At 46.2% G+C, this 14,946-nt stretch overlaps 1 pseudogene; it reads right to left on the bottom strand.

Annotated features, from left to right (window-relative positions):
* Nucleotides 1-11,073: 11,073 nt before the first annotated feature.
* LOC134948569 (5S ribosomal RNA) lies at nucleotides 11,074-11,192 on the bottom strand (annotated as a pseudogene).
* Between the last annotated feature and the right edge of the window lie 3,754 nt (nucleotides 11,193-14,946).

The following is a 14,946-nucleotide window of genomic DNA, read 5'->3' as shown; positions in this document are numbered from 1 at the left end:
CCACTCCCGAAATGAACACTGCTGACAGTGCTCTTACGTGATTTTCCGCCCAGCGCAGAATTCTGGTGGCTTCCGCCATCGCCACCCTGCTCCTTGTGCCGCCTTGGCGATTTACATGAGCCACTGCGGTGATGTTGTCTGACTGAATCAGCACCGATTGGTCGCGAAGCAGGGTCTCCGCTTGACTTAGGGGGTTCTATATGGCCCTTAGTTCCAGGATGTTGATGTGAAGGCAAGTCTCCTGACTTGACCACAGACCTTGAAAATTTCTTCCCTGTGTGACTGCCCCCCACCCTCGGAGGCTTGCATCCATGGTCACCAGGACCCAGTCCTGAATGCCGAATCTGCGGCCCTCGAGAAGGTGAGCACTCTGCAGCCACCACAGAAGAGACACCCTGGCCCTTGGGGATAGGGTGATCAGCCGATGCATCTGTAGATGTGATCCGGACCACTTGTCCAAAAGATCCCATTGAAAGGTCCTCGCATGGAACCTGCCGAAGGGAATGGCCTCGTATGATGCCACCATCTTTCCCAGGACACGCGTGCAGTGATGCACCGACACCTGTTTTGGTTTTAATAGGTCTCTGACCAGAGTCATGAGCTCCTGAGCCTTCTCCATCGGGAGATAAACCCTCTTCTGGTCTGTGTCCAGAATCATGCCCAGGAAGGGCAGACGAGTCGTAGGAATCAACTGCGACTTTGGAATATTTATAATCCAGCCGTGCTGTTGTAACACTTCCCGAGAGCGTGCTACGCTGATCAGCAAATGCTCTCTGGACCTCGCCTTTATGAGATCGTCCAAGTATGGGATAATTGTGACCCCTTGCTTTCGCAGGAGCACCATCATTTCCGCCATTACCTTGGTAAATATTCTCGGTGCCGTGGACAGACCAAACGGCAACGTCTGGAATTGGTAATGACAATCCTGTACCACAAATCTGAGGTACGCCTGATGAGGTGGATAAATGGGGACATGAAGGTATGCATCCTTTATGTCCAGAGACACCATAAAATCCCCCCCTTCCAGGCTTGCGATGACCGCTCTGAGTGATTCCATCTTGAACTTGAACCTTTTCAGGTATATGTTCAGGGATTTTAAATTCAATATGGGTCTGACCGAACCGTCCGGTTTCGGTACCACAAACATGGTCGATTAATAACCCTTTCCTTGTTGAAGGAGGGGAACCTTGACCACCACCTGCTGAAGATACAATTTGTGAATTGCAGCTAACACTATTTCCCTCTCTAAGGGGGAAGCTGCAGGGCCGATTTGAGGTATCGGTGAGGGGGCATCTCTTCGAATTCCAGCTGGTATCCCTGAGACACAATCTCTATCGCCCAGGTATCCACCTTGGAGTGAACCCACTTGTGGCTGAAATTTCGGAGACGCGCCCCCACCGGGCCTAGCTCCGCCTGAGGAGCCCCAGCGTCATGCGGTGGATTTAGTGGAAGCCGGGGAGGACTTCTGTTCCTGGGAACTAGCTGTGTTATGAAGCTTCTTTCCTTTGCCCCTGCCTCTGGCAAGAAAGGACGCACCTCGGACTTTCTTGCTTTTTTGTGGTCGAAAGGACTGCATTTGGTAATACGGTGCTTTCTTAGGTTGTGAGGGAACATACGGCAAAAAATTTGACTTTCCAGCAGTAGCTGTGGAGACCAGGTCCGAGAGACCTTCCCCAAACAACTCCTCACCCTTGTAAGGTAAAACCTCCATGTGCCTTTTTGAGTCGGCATCGCCTGTCCATTGCCGAGTCCACAGGACCCTTCTGGCAGAAATCGACATTGCATTTATTCTAGAGCTCAGAAGGCTAATGTCTCTTTGAGCATCTCTCATATATAGGACAGCGTCTTTTATATGCCCCAGAGTCATTAATATAGTATCCTTGTCTAAGGTATCAAGTTCCTCTGATAAGGTATCCGTCCATGCTGCTACAGCACTAAACACCCAGGCCGACGCAATTGCCGGCTTTAGTAAGGTACCTGAATGTGTATAAATGAACTTCAGTGTACTCTTCTGCTTTCTATCTGAAGCATCTTTAAGGGTGGCCGTATCCTGTGACGGCAGGGCTACCCTCTTGGATAAGCGTGTTAGAGCTTTGTCCACCCTAGGGGAGGATTCCAAGCGTAACCTGTCCGATGGCGGGAAGGGATACGCCATAAGCATCCTCTTGGAAATCTGCAGTTTTTTATCTGGAGATTCCCAAGCCTTTTCACATAACTCATTTAGCTCATGTGAAGGGGGAAAGGTCACCTCCTGCCTTTTCTCCCCATACATATGAACCCTCTTGTCAGGGACTGGGGTTTCCTCTGTGATGTGCAACACATCCTTTATTGCTATAATCATATAACGGATGGCTTTAGGCAATTTAGGCTGTAACTTTGCATCATCGCCATCGACACTGGAGTCAGAATCCGTGTTGATATCTGTGTCAACAATTTGGGATAGTGGGCGCTTCTGAGACCCTGACGGCCTCTGCGACATAGGATCAGGCATCGGCTGAGACGCCAACTGTCCTAAGGTTTCAGCTTTATCCAACCTTTTATGCAAGGAATTAACATTATCATTTAAAACCTTCCACATATCCATCCAATCAGGTGTCTGTGCCGTCGGCGGCGACCCCACATTCATCTGTTCCCGCTCTGCTTCCAAATAGCCTTCCTCGTCAAACATGTCGACACAAGCGTACCGACACACCACACACATACAGGGGATGCTCTTTTTGAAGACAGTACCCCTACAAGGCCCTTTAAAGAGACAGAGAGAGAGTATGCCCGCACACACCCCAGCGCTATATGTCCCAGGAATCACACAGTAACTTAGTGTTAACCCAGTAGCTGCTGTATATAAAGCTTTTGCGCCTAATTTATGAGCCCCCCCCCCTCTCTTTTTACCCTCTTTTAACGTGTTTCTGCAGGAGAGAGCCTGGGGAGCTTCCTCTCAGCGGAGCTGTGGAGAGAAAATGGCACTGGTGAGTGCTGAGGAAGAAGCCCCGCCCCCTCAGCGGCGGGCTTCTGTCCCGCGTTTCTGTGTAAAATAATGGCGGGGGCTCATGCATATTTACAGTGCCCAACAGTATATATGCTCACTTTTTGCCAAGAGGTTCCTAATTGCTGCCCAGGGCGCCCCCCTGCACCCTACAGTGACCGCAGTATGTGGGTTTAATGTGGGAGCAATGGCGCACAGCTGCAGTGCTGTGCGCTACCTCAGTTTGAAGACTGGAGTCTTCTGCCGCCGATTTTGAAGTCTTCTTGCTTCTGTCACCGGCTTCTGTCTTCCGGCTCTGCGAGGGGGACGGCGGCGCAACTCCGGGATCGGACGACAAAGGGTGAGATCCTGTGTACGATCCCTCTGGAGCTAATGGTGTCCAGTAGCCTAAGAAGCAAGACCTATCTTCAGTGAGTAGGGCTGCTTCTCTCCCCTCAGTCCCACGCTGCAGAGAGTCTGTTGCCAGCAGATCTCTCTGAAAATAAAAAAACCTAACAAAATACTTTCTTATAGCAAGCTCAGGAGAGCTCATTAAGTAGCACCCAGCTCGTCTGGGCACAGATTCAAACTGAGGTCTGGAGGAGGGACATAGAGGGAGGAGCCAGAGCACACCAGTATCCAAATTCTTTCTTAAAGTGCCCTGTCTCCTGCGGAGCCTGTCTATTCCCCATGGTCCTTACGGAGTCCCCAGCATCCACTAGGACGTTAGAGAAATCTTTTATTAGAAAGGCTATGTGCATAATAGGCTGGGTTGGAATTCCAAGGATGGGAACAGGAGCCATTTTATCCAGTGAATTTCATTTATTTGTTTGGTGTGGTTACCTCCTGAACCTTTTCTCAGTACTTGCCTTTACAAAGTGTTTTTTCTCATTCTTGGGACGGTGTAAATAAAAACACATTTTTTGTAAACATTAAACTTTACTATAAACATTGTGATAAAATTCACAATCCAGATTCCGACTGGATTAATAGAACTGTATGGCGAGAACTGACTAAAAAGCCTAGACTACTTCGACAAATCCAATAACATAAGGCACTCCAACAATTGTTGACGTATAGCTCAGAAGGCGCAAAAAACTATTTCTCCTACAAAAAGATGTGTATGAGTGTGATGCTTACTCTTTCCATAAAGTCCTTCTCCTTGTATTTAGCCCAAGGATTTTTGCACAAAGTTTATATAATGTAGTCATCATCTGAGAAAACACCAGGAGAATGGACGACACAGCTCTCTATAATGGCACCAGGCTGGCGTTGCCGACTGGATTGGGGAGTACTGGTGCCTGCGCTACTCTGATTGCTGCAGCTGCATTCTACCAGCCTCAAAACTAGGTAAGAGGGTCCGCGCCTGCTCCCGTCTGACACACCCAGATCCAGCAGCTTTTCAGAGCTTATACACATCCGCCGGCCCACGCTGTCACTGATTCTTTCTCGTCGCCACTACTCGCTGTAGACAGATATTTTATGTAATGTCGATTATTAATATTTTAGAGATATTTTGTGTATTAAAATTATAAATTATACAGATCTGCCAGCGCTGTCTTTCTTGTATGTTTTTTTTCTCTGTGAATGAGGGTCTGGGTGTCCCTCGGAGATGGCCGGATCAGTTAGTAGGTGTGAGAAGCAGCACTGAGTATTGATTGTTGAATCAACAATTGACCGATGGTCCAAATCCCGACAAGGTCAAAATCCCGACATGTAAAATGTCGATAGGTCAAAATACCGACATGCGGTTTTTGTTGTTTTTTGTGTGTATGTCGACAAAAGTCAACATGGACACCATATAGTGTACCGCTGCGCTCGCCATACTTCGGGCACGGTGCCTCGCTGTGCTCAGAACACTATTATATTCCCCCTCCAGGTCCACTGGGATGGTAAAGTATGAACAAGTCGGTTTCAATGAAAAAAAATAAGATTTTACTTACCGGTAAATCTATTTCTCGTAGTCCGTAGAGGATGGTGGGACTCCGTAAGGACCATGGGGAATAGACGGGCTCAGCAGGAGATAGGGCACTTTAAGAAAGCTTTGGACTCTGGGTGTGCACTGGCTCCTCCCTCTATGCCCCTCCTCCAGACCTCAGTTAGGGAAACTGTGCCCAGAGGAGATGGACAGCACGAGGAAGGATTTTTGTAAATCTAAGGGCGAGATTCATACCAGCCGCACCAATCACACCGTATAACTTGTGATAAACTTACCCAGTTAACAGTATGAACAACAACATAGCCACGGTTCCACCGAAAAACTATAACATAACCCTTATGTAAGCAATAACTATATACAAGTCTTGCAGAAGAAGTCCGCACTTGGGACGGGCGCCCAGCATCCTCTACGGACTACGAGAAATAGATTTACCGGTAAGTAAAATCTTATTTTCTCTAACGTCCTTGAGGATGCTGGGACTCCGTAAGGACCATGGGGATTATACCAAAGTTCCCAAACGGGCGGGAGAGTGCGGATGACTCTGCAGCACCGATTGAGCAAACAGGAGGTCCTCCTCAGCCAGGGTATCAAACTTATAGAACTTTGCAAAGGTGTTTGTCCCCGACCAAGTAGCTGCTCGGCACAACTGTAATGCCGAGACCCCTCGGGCAGCCGCCCAAGAAGAGCCCACTTTCCTAGTGGAGTGGGCCTTAACCGATTTCGGTAACGGCAATCCTGCCATAGAATGCGCCTGCTGAATCGTGTTACAGATCCAGCGAGCAATAGTCTGCTTTGAAGCAGGAGCGCCAACCTTGTTGGCCGCATACAGAACGAACAAAGCTTCAGTCTTTCTGATTCTAGCCGTTCTGGTCACATAAATCTTCAAAGCCCTGACTACATCCAGGGACTCGGAATCCTCCAAGTCCCATGTAGCCACAGGCATTTCAACTCCACAGTTTTGAGTGGTTCAAACCAAAGTGACTTGAGGAAACGTAACACCACGTTAAAGATTCTAAGGCGCCACCGGAGGCACAGAGGGAGGCTGAATATGCAGCACTCCCTTCACAAAGGTCTGTACTTCAGGAATAGAGGCCAATTCTCTTTGAAATAAAATGGATAAGGCCGAAATCTGGACCTTTATGGACCCTAATTTTAGGCCCAAAGTCACTCCTGTTTGAAGGAAGTGAAGTAGACGGCCCAAATGGAACTCCTCCGTAGGAGCAGCTCTGGCCTCACACCAAGAAACATATTTCTGCCATATACAGTGATAATGTTTTAACGTCATGTCTTTCCTAGCCTTGATCAGGATAGGAATGACTTCCTCCGGAATCCCTTTTTCCGCTAGGATCCGGCGTTCAACCGCCATGCTGTCAAACGCAGCCGCGGTAAGTCTTGGAACAGAGAGGGCCCATGCCGCAGCAGGTCCTGCCTTAGAGGAAGAGGCCACGGATCCCCTGCGAGCAACTCTTGCAGCTCAGGATACCAAGTCCTCCGTGGCCAATCCGGAACAATGAGTATTTTTCTGACCCTGCTTCTTCGTATTATTCTCAACACCTTGGGTATGAGAGGAAGAGGAGGAAACACATAGACCGATTTGAACACCCAAGGTGTCACCAGAGCGTCTACCGCTACGCCTGAGGGTCCCTTGACCTGGCGCAATACCGCTTTAGCTTTTTGTTGAGACGGGATGCCATCATGTCGATTTGAGGCAGTCCCCAACGATCTGTGCGAAGACTTCTTGATGAAGTCCCCACTCTCCCGGATGCAGGTCGTGCCTGCTGAGGAAGTCCGCCTCCCAGGTATTTTGACCTGTTGGCATTTTACATGTCGGTATTTTGACCTCGTCGGTATTTTAAATGTCGGTATTTTGTCCATGTCGGGATTTTGACCATCGGTCAATTGGTGTCGGGATTTTGATTGGAGGTAAACTGACTGCATCCCCAACTCACTAGCCTCCACGACGAACCTCCACCATAGATACCCCAAACGGCGCACCTATTTAAAAATCCTTGCTGTTAAGGGACAATTATCGCAAATTCTGTCAAAGAAAACAGCACAGACCTTACTATGGGTGCGGCAATCCTTTTGTGAAAAGTCTAACAAGGCTGATACTCTATTTGCCCGAAAACTCTGCGCTAAACGCACTCGCAATCGTATCCACACATTGAATTGTCTTAATGGTACTCTGCCACCCATGATCCTCAAGTAATGACTCGACAGTTCTGTCAATTTTATGAATCCCTTTACAATCTCTCTCGCAACCACGCTGCCTCGCCCCCAGATCTTGCCTCACTCACCCGATACCTAAACTCCTGTTCTCTGCCCAAATTGGCCACGACTCAAATTCATACCCTTAATTCAGCGATCACTAATGAGGAAATTAGGACAGCTATTAAATCGTTGCGCCGCTCTGCTGCACCAGGACCCTGACGGATTCACTGCCCTTTACTATAAGAGATTTACTGACTCGCTTCTTCCCATGCTTCGGCCCCTTTTCAACTCGCTATTGGAGGTCGGGACACTCGATGACGCCACCACCAGGGCCAGCATTATCGTTATCCCAAAACCAGAGAGAGATCCCATGGAGATGGGCAATTATAGGCCAATCTCTCTCCTTAACGTGGATTTGAAACTTTTTGCTAAAATTCTTGCTATGCGATTATCCCCTATACTACCATCCTTGATCCATCCAGATCAAGTGGGTTTCATCCCCAATAGACAGGCCTCTGACAACACGAGACGGTTGATAAATCTCATCCACATGGCGACAACCCGCTCACTGTCGACCCTGGTGGTGGCGCTTGATGCTGAAAAAGCCTTCGACAGGGTTGTCTGGCCATTCTTGCAACAAACCCTGTGTAACATGGGATTTCAGGGTGCCTTCCTCCACGGGATTAACTCTCTTTATCATAACCCATCTGCCTCTGTACTGGTAAATGGCCTCTCCTCTGAACCCTTCCAAATCAATAACAGCACTCGGCAAGGTTGTCCCCTCTCTCCTCTTTTGTTTGCGGTGGTTATGGAACCTCTAGCCGCGAAGATTAGACTTAATGACAATATCACAGGTATCACGGTAGGGCACTCGGACCATAAGATAGCGCTATACGCGGATGATGTAATATTAACCCTAACCAATCCTACTATCTCCCTCCCGACTCTGTTCGCCGAAGCTCGCACCTACGGTCTCTATTCGAATTATAACATCAATAAAGATAAAACGGAATTTTTAGATATCAATATCCCACACTCAGATCTCTCACTATTACAAACTGAATATCCTTTTCGTTGGCAATCTGAAAAGCTTAAATATTTAGGCGTTTATCTCACTAAATCATATCACCGGCTTTACGCTGCTAACTTCCCGAGATTGCTGGCCTCTATTAAATCGGATTTATCAATCTGGAACAAACAAATTATATCATGGTTCGGTTGCACAGTGGCAGTTAAAATTAACTTTTTACCCCGCTTATTGTATATTTGGCAGACACTCCCTTTTTACCCCGCTTATTGTATATTTGGCAGACACTCCCTATACATATTCCCATATCAATTCTCAAAAATTTACAATGGGACATATCAAATTTCATATGGGCGGATAAGAAGCCAAGAGTTAAAATGCGAATTCTACACAAGCACCAGACTTCTGGGGGTATAGGCATTCCTGATCTTGAAAAATATTATCGAGCTCTCCAACTATCTCCCTGCATTCACTGGCATGTCCCCCCCAACTCAGCAAGTGTGGACCTATATTGAAGCCCACACACTGTCAGTCTATTCTCCTTCAACTCTCTTATGGTGTTCCCGTGCACATCGCCCAAAGACTACCACCCTCCTACCTACAGTAAGATTTACTTTATCCATCTGGGACATCTGTACACGATTCTATAAACTTTGCTCGGTACACCCACTATTAGTCCCTCTATGGAATAATCCCGCCTTCGCTCCTGGTATGGACCACCTTCAATTCCCACTGTGGACTACTCATAATCTCCTTTTTCCTCTGGACATATGGGGTCATTCCGAGTTGTTCGCTCGCTAGCAGATTTTAGCAGCATTGCACACACTAGGCCGCCGCCCTCTGGGAGTGTATCTTAGTTTAGCAGAATAGCGAATGAAAGATTAGCAGAATTGCGAATAGAAAATTCTTAGCAGTTTCTGAGTAGCTGCAGACCTACTGACAGATTGCGATCAGCTCAGGCCGTTTCGTTCCTGGTTTGACGTCACAAACACGCCCTGCGTTCGGGCCAGCCACTCCCCCGTTTCTCCAGACACTCCCGCGTTTTTTCCTGGCACGCCTGCGTTTTTCCACACACTCCCAGAAAACGTCCAGTTTCCGCCCAGAAACACCCACTTCCTGTCAATCACACACCGATCACTTCAACAATGAAAATTCTACGGTCGGACGTGAGTAAATCTACTAAGTTTTATGTTAAAATACTTAGCACATGCGCACTGCGTACCATGCGCATTTTAGCCTTAATCGCTCCGTTGCGAAAATCGGCAACGAGCGATCAACTCGGAATGACCCCCATAGCCCCTCTACACTCCTTTCCAGACGTGCTGGCATTCAATCACGTCTTAACCTCCCTCACAGGGTCTTTTAACAGTTTTTACAAATCCAACATTTTTACCACTAAATTGAACGCCCCACCCCGGGTACCCCCATAACTCCCATTACAGCTCTTGAATCCTTCTGTTAGTCCCGACAATCGTCTTAAAATGACAATGTAAAATGACATTGGGGAAGTTCTCACTTTTAATGAATGGTCCCCAAATTAGACTAGCAAAATCGAAATGCTCGATGTCAGTGCGTATTAAAGAAAATGCATATAAACTTTATACCCGCTGGTACCTAGTCCCTACTCGACTCCGTACTATTTACCCTGACGCGCCAGACTTATGCTGGCGTCAATGTGGCCAAAAGGGGACTTTCTTGCACGTCTGGTGGACATGTCCTGTTATATCTCAATATTGGAAGGAATTACATAGACTGAACAAAAATATTACTGACTTTGATATTCCCTCTTCACCTCTCGACTCGCTTTTAGCTAAGCCGATCGCCCACCTATCACGACCCACTCACAAATTGATTAACCATATACTTAATGTAGCTAAATGTCAAATTTCTGCACACTGTAAATCCCCCGCTCCTCCCCCTTCCCTGCTACTATCAATGCTATATGGTCGACATACAGGTTGGAACGCATCTCTTCAGTAATCCATGATACTCTGACTCAATTTGTTAGGGTTTGGTCACCTTGGGCCGCCTACTATGAGGTAGTGATGAGCGGGTTCGGTTCCTCGGAATCCGAACCCCCCCGAACTTCACCCTTTTTACACGGGTCCGAGGCAGACTCGGATCCTCCCGCCTTGCTCGGTTAACCCGAGCGCGCCCGAACGTCATCATCCCGCTGTCAGATTCTCGCGAGATTCAGATTCTATATAAGGAGTCGCTCGTCGTCGCCATTTTTCACTCGTGCATTGGAAATGATAGTGAGAGGACGTGGCAGACATCCTCTCACTTTGTTTCAGGGGGCTGCAGTGCAAATATCTTTATTCTGGGGGCCAGCAGTATTATAGGAGGAGTACAGTGCAGAGTTTTGCTGACCAGTGACCATACCTGTGGTGCATTTCAGTTTTGCACAGTTTGCTGACCACCAGTATATACTATATAGCAGTACGGTACAGTAGGCCACTGCTCTACCTACCTCTGTGTCGTCAAGTATACTATCCATCCATAGAACAACAAGGAGAAAAGAAGACTCTTTTTTGGGTGCACTCTTAATTTGAACAATATATAGACTGAACGAGATGAGATATAATATTTAAAATCAATTTTTATTCACACAAAATTAAGATACTTAGTGGTTAATGAGAAAAAGAATAGTCAGAAAAGACAAAACAATATTAACAATTAGCAAAATTGCTGATATGATAATGATGTTCATGCAGTCCTGGCTGGCGGAATTAGATCTAGGTGCGGTAAATAAATTGGATATTAAATGGTACGTTCTACTAAACTAAATCAACGAAATTGAAACCCTGTCCTATATTGGTGCCAACATAAAGCTTTGATGAAGTAATTATGAATAGAAAGAGGAGCAGAAGGAAATGAGAAGGCAGAGTGAATCTGCTGTCAGTGTAAGACACTGAGCATGTGGGACCAACACGTGCTCTACTAAACTGAGTATTCCTCAATGGTCCCCCACTTGAGTACTGACCCAGCCCAACACTGATTAGCTTCCAAGTTCGGAAGGTTTTGGGCGTTTCCAGTGTGGTATGATAGTAGGGAAAGTGAAACCACCAAACTGTTTAAAAATCAGAAAACTTAGGCCCTCATTCCGAGTTGTTCGCTCGGTATTTTTCATCGCATCGCAGTGAAAATCCGCTTAGTACGCATGCGCAATGTTCGCACTGCGACTGCGCCAAGTAACTTTGCTATGAAGACAGTAATTTTACTCACGGCTTTTTCATCGCTCCGGCGATCGTAATGTGATTGACAGGAAATGGGTGTTACTGGGCGGAAGCACGGCGTTTTAGGGGCGTGTGGCTGAAAACGCTACCGTTTCCGGAAAAAACGCAGGAGTGGCCGGAGAAACGGTGGGAGTGCCTGGGCGAACGCTGGGTGTGTTTGTGACGTCAACCAGGAACGACAAGCACTGAACTGATCGCACAGGCAGAGTAAGTCTGAAGCTACTCCAAAACTGCTACGTGGTTTGTGATCGCAATATTGCGATTACTTCGGTCGCACTTTTAAGAAGCTAAGATACACTCCCAGTAGGCGGCGGCTTAGCGTGTGTAACTCTGCTACATTCGCATTGCGACCGATCAACTCGGAATGAGGGCCTTAGTTTTCTTGTTATTTCATATTTTGGTATTGATTAAATTGTATCTCTATTATATCCTGTGCGGTATTCCCCAAACCTTTTGAATACTATCCATCCATACCTGTGGTGCATTTCAGTTTTGCACAGTTTGCTGACCACCAGTATATAATATATAGCAGTACGGTACAGTAGACCACTGCTCTACCTACCTCTGTGTCGTCAAGTATACTATCCATCCATACCTGTGGTGCATTTCAGTTGTGCGCAGTATATATAGTCGTAGGCCATTGCTATTGATATATTACTGGCATATAATTCCACACATTAAAAAATGGAGAACAAAAATGTGGAGGGTAAAATAGGGAAAGATCAAGATCCACTTCCACCTCGTGCTGAAGCTGCTGCCACTAGTCATGGCCGAGACGATGAAATGCCATCAACGTCGTCTGCCAAGGCCGATGCCCAATGTCATAGTAGAGAGTATGTAAAATCCAAAAAAATAAAGCTCAGTAAAATGACCCAAAAATCTAAATCAAAACTGTCTGAGAAGCGTAAACTTGCCAATGTGCCATTTATGACACGGAGTGGCAAGGAACGGCTGAGGGCCTGGCCTATGTTCAAGGCTAGTGGTTCAGCTTCACATGAGGATGGAAGCACTCATCCTCCTGCTAGAACACTTAAAAGAGTTAAGATGGCAAAAGCACAGCAAAGAACTGTGCGTTCTTCTAAATCACAAATCCCCAAGGAGAGTCCAATTGTGTCGGTTGCGATGCCTGTACCTCTTTTTTCTTTCATTTTTCTTTGCATCATGTGCTGTTTGGGGACTATTTTTGGAAGTGCCATCCTGTCTGACACTGCAGTGCCACTCCTAGATGGGCCAGGTGTTTGTGTCGGCCACTTGGGTCGCTTAGCTTAGTCACACAGCTACCTCATTGCGCCTCTTTTTTTCTTTGCATCATGTGCTGTTTGGGGACTATTTTTTTTAAGTGCCATCCTGTCTGACACTGCAGTGCCACTCCTAGATGGGCCAGGTGTTTGTGTCGGCCACTTGGGTCGCTTAGCTTAGTCACACAGCTACCTCATTGCGCCTCTTTTTTTCTTTGCATCATGTGCTGTTTGGGGACTCATTTTTTGAAGTGCCATCCTGTCTGACACTGCAGTGCCACTCCTAGATGGGCCAGGTGTTTGTGTCGGCCACTTGGGTCGCTTAGCTTAGTCATCCAGCGACCTCGGTGCAAATTTTAGGACTAAAAATAATATTGTGAGGTGTGAGGTGTTCAGAATAGACTGAAAATGAGTGGAAATTATGGTTATTGAGGTTAATAATACTATGGGATCAAAATGACCCCCAAATTCTATGATTTAAGCTGTTTGAGGGTTTTTTGTAAAAAAACACCCGAATCCAAAAAACACCCGAATCCGACAAAAAATTTTCAGGAAGGTTTTGCCAAAACACGGCGGCGGAACCAATCCAAAACCCAAAAAATTATCGGCGCACATCACTATTATGAGGCGGAACCTCCCTTGGCAACAATCTAATCTCACTCTGCTGATTAGTAAAACTACTATACTATGCGCCAACACCTCAACTGGTTACCCCTCACTTCTTCTAAACCACTATGTCTTTAACTCTTTTACTCCCATTTCTTTCTCCCCCTCACCGTACCTCTTTCTCCCTCTCTTCATATTCACTTATTACTTATGTCTCCTTACTTGACCATCCCTGAAAACTCTGTATATACCCTTTCTTTTGCCATTATGGATATTTTCCAGGTGGTCATCCAGTTCATTCTTCTCCATATAGAAAAAAATATTACAATATGTTACAGTATTTTGATATGTTACGCCTTTTCTGATTTTTACTGATGTCTGACTTAAATTATGTAACATTTTCTAACTCGCTTAATAAAATTTTTCATTCAAAAAAAAAAGGTAGACACCATTGCCCGAGTCACCTGGTGGACTGTAACACAGATAGTGGAGATCCCAACACCGAACAAGCACAAGATTGTGCGGTACTCTCCCGGGGTAGCATACCACCACAAAGCAATGGCTAGCCTCCTGCGTGCCCCGATGGGTCTCCTAAGCCTGGTTGTCTGCATGTCAAGTGCTGGGGTAAATAAGTCCAGGATGTAATCAAAGGTTGCACGAGACATATACGGAAGTTAGCCATCCACTCTTCATCCTGGTAAGCTTCCACGGTCCTTATATAGGCTTCTCGGAGCCGGCGATCTCTGGACCACAATGATTGGTTGGTCTCCGTGTTCAGTCTCAGGATGGTACTAATTCTGGATGATATGAGGCCTCTCCTCCTGCAAAAACTGGTGGCGACTAGCAGCCCTCTCCACCATAAATTGCAACCTCCTCCTCATAAAATAACAGAAAACTGACGAGCAGCGAATATTAATGTTTCATGACTTCTCAGTGGCAGTGGCCCAGAGACTAAAGGAATTTTCACCGGTCTGTAAGTTTCTGGTGGATAACAAATGTTTTGCTCTTTTATAACCAGCCAAATTAAGAGTAACTGACAATGGGCAACTTATATATTTGAAGATCCATTGGCAGCGCAAGCTAATTTCTTTCCACGTAGCCCTTCTAGAGGGTCACCATCCCGTTGTCCTCATTGATAATGGAAGTAAAAATATAGCTTATCATATTACACTTCTCTTTTACTTCCTTGGTCAGATACATGTCTTACTATAAACAATATGATACCTGATTGCATTTTCTTCCGACCTAGGGTAGATTTGTTGTCTTCATTCTCTGTATACACAGAATTCATCTAACGAAATATGTTTACTAAAGTTTATTTCTCAAAGCTTATTGTTTGCTATTTACTCTCTATATGTACGCATTCGACCCCTGGATTACCCTCCAGGGCTCAAATATTTCTGTTTTTAGTTGGAAAAGTGAATGAAAATGTGTTGAAGCATGTTACTTTGATTTGTTTGATGCATACATTGTCAAATGTTTTTATGATATTAGACCCGCGCAGCCATGGTAACACACCGGTGCACAAAGCAATTAAAGTCTGCCCCGCTTGCTGGGACGGAGGGGGGTCTTTTTATTTGCTACAATTCCTGTAGTTTGTCTATTCCCCTTAGTCGGGGTTGGTTAAGGATGTCTGCACAAACACCATTCACACAATATCCACCTACACTCCCCTCTCTCAAAGTTACCTCATGGAATGTGGTAGGCCTCAGCACCCCCATAAAGTG

This window comes from Pseudophryne corroboree, chromosome 1 (genome assembly GCF_028390025.1).
Source record: "Pseudophryne corroboree isolate aPseCor3 chromosome 1, aPseCor3.hap2, whole genome shotgun sequence".
Classification (NCBI taxonomy): domain Eukaryota; kingdom Metazoa; phylum Chordata; class Amphibia; order Anura; family Myobatrachidae; genus Pseudophryne; species Pseudophryne corroboree.
This window is presented reverse-complemented; position numbering and strand designations above follow the sequence as displayed.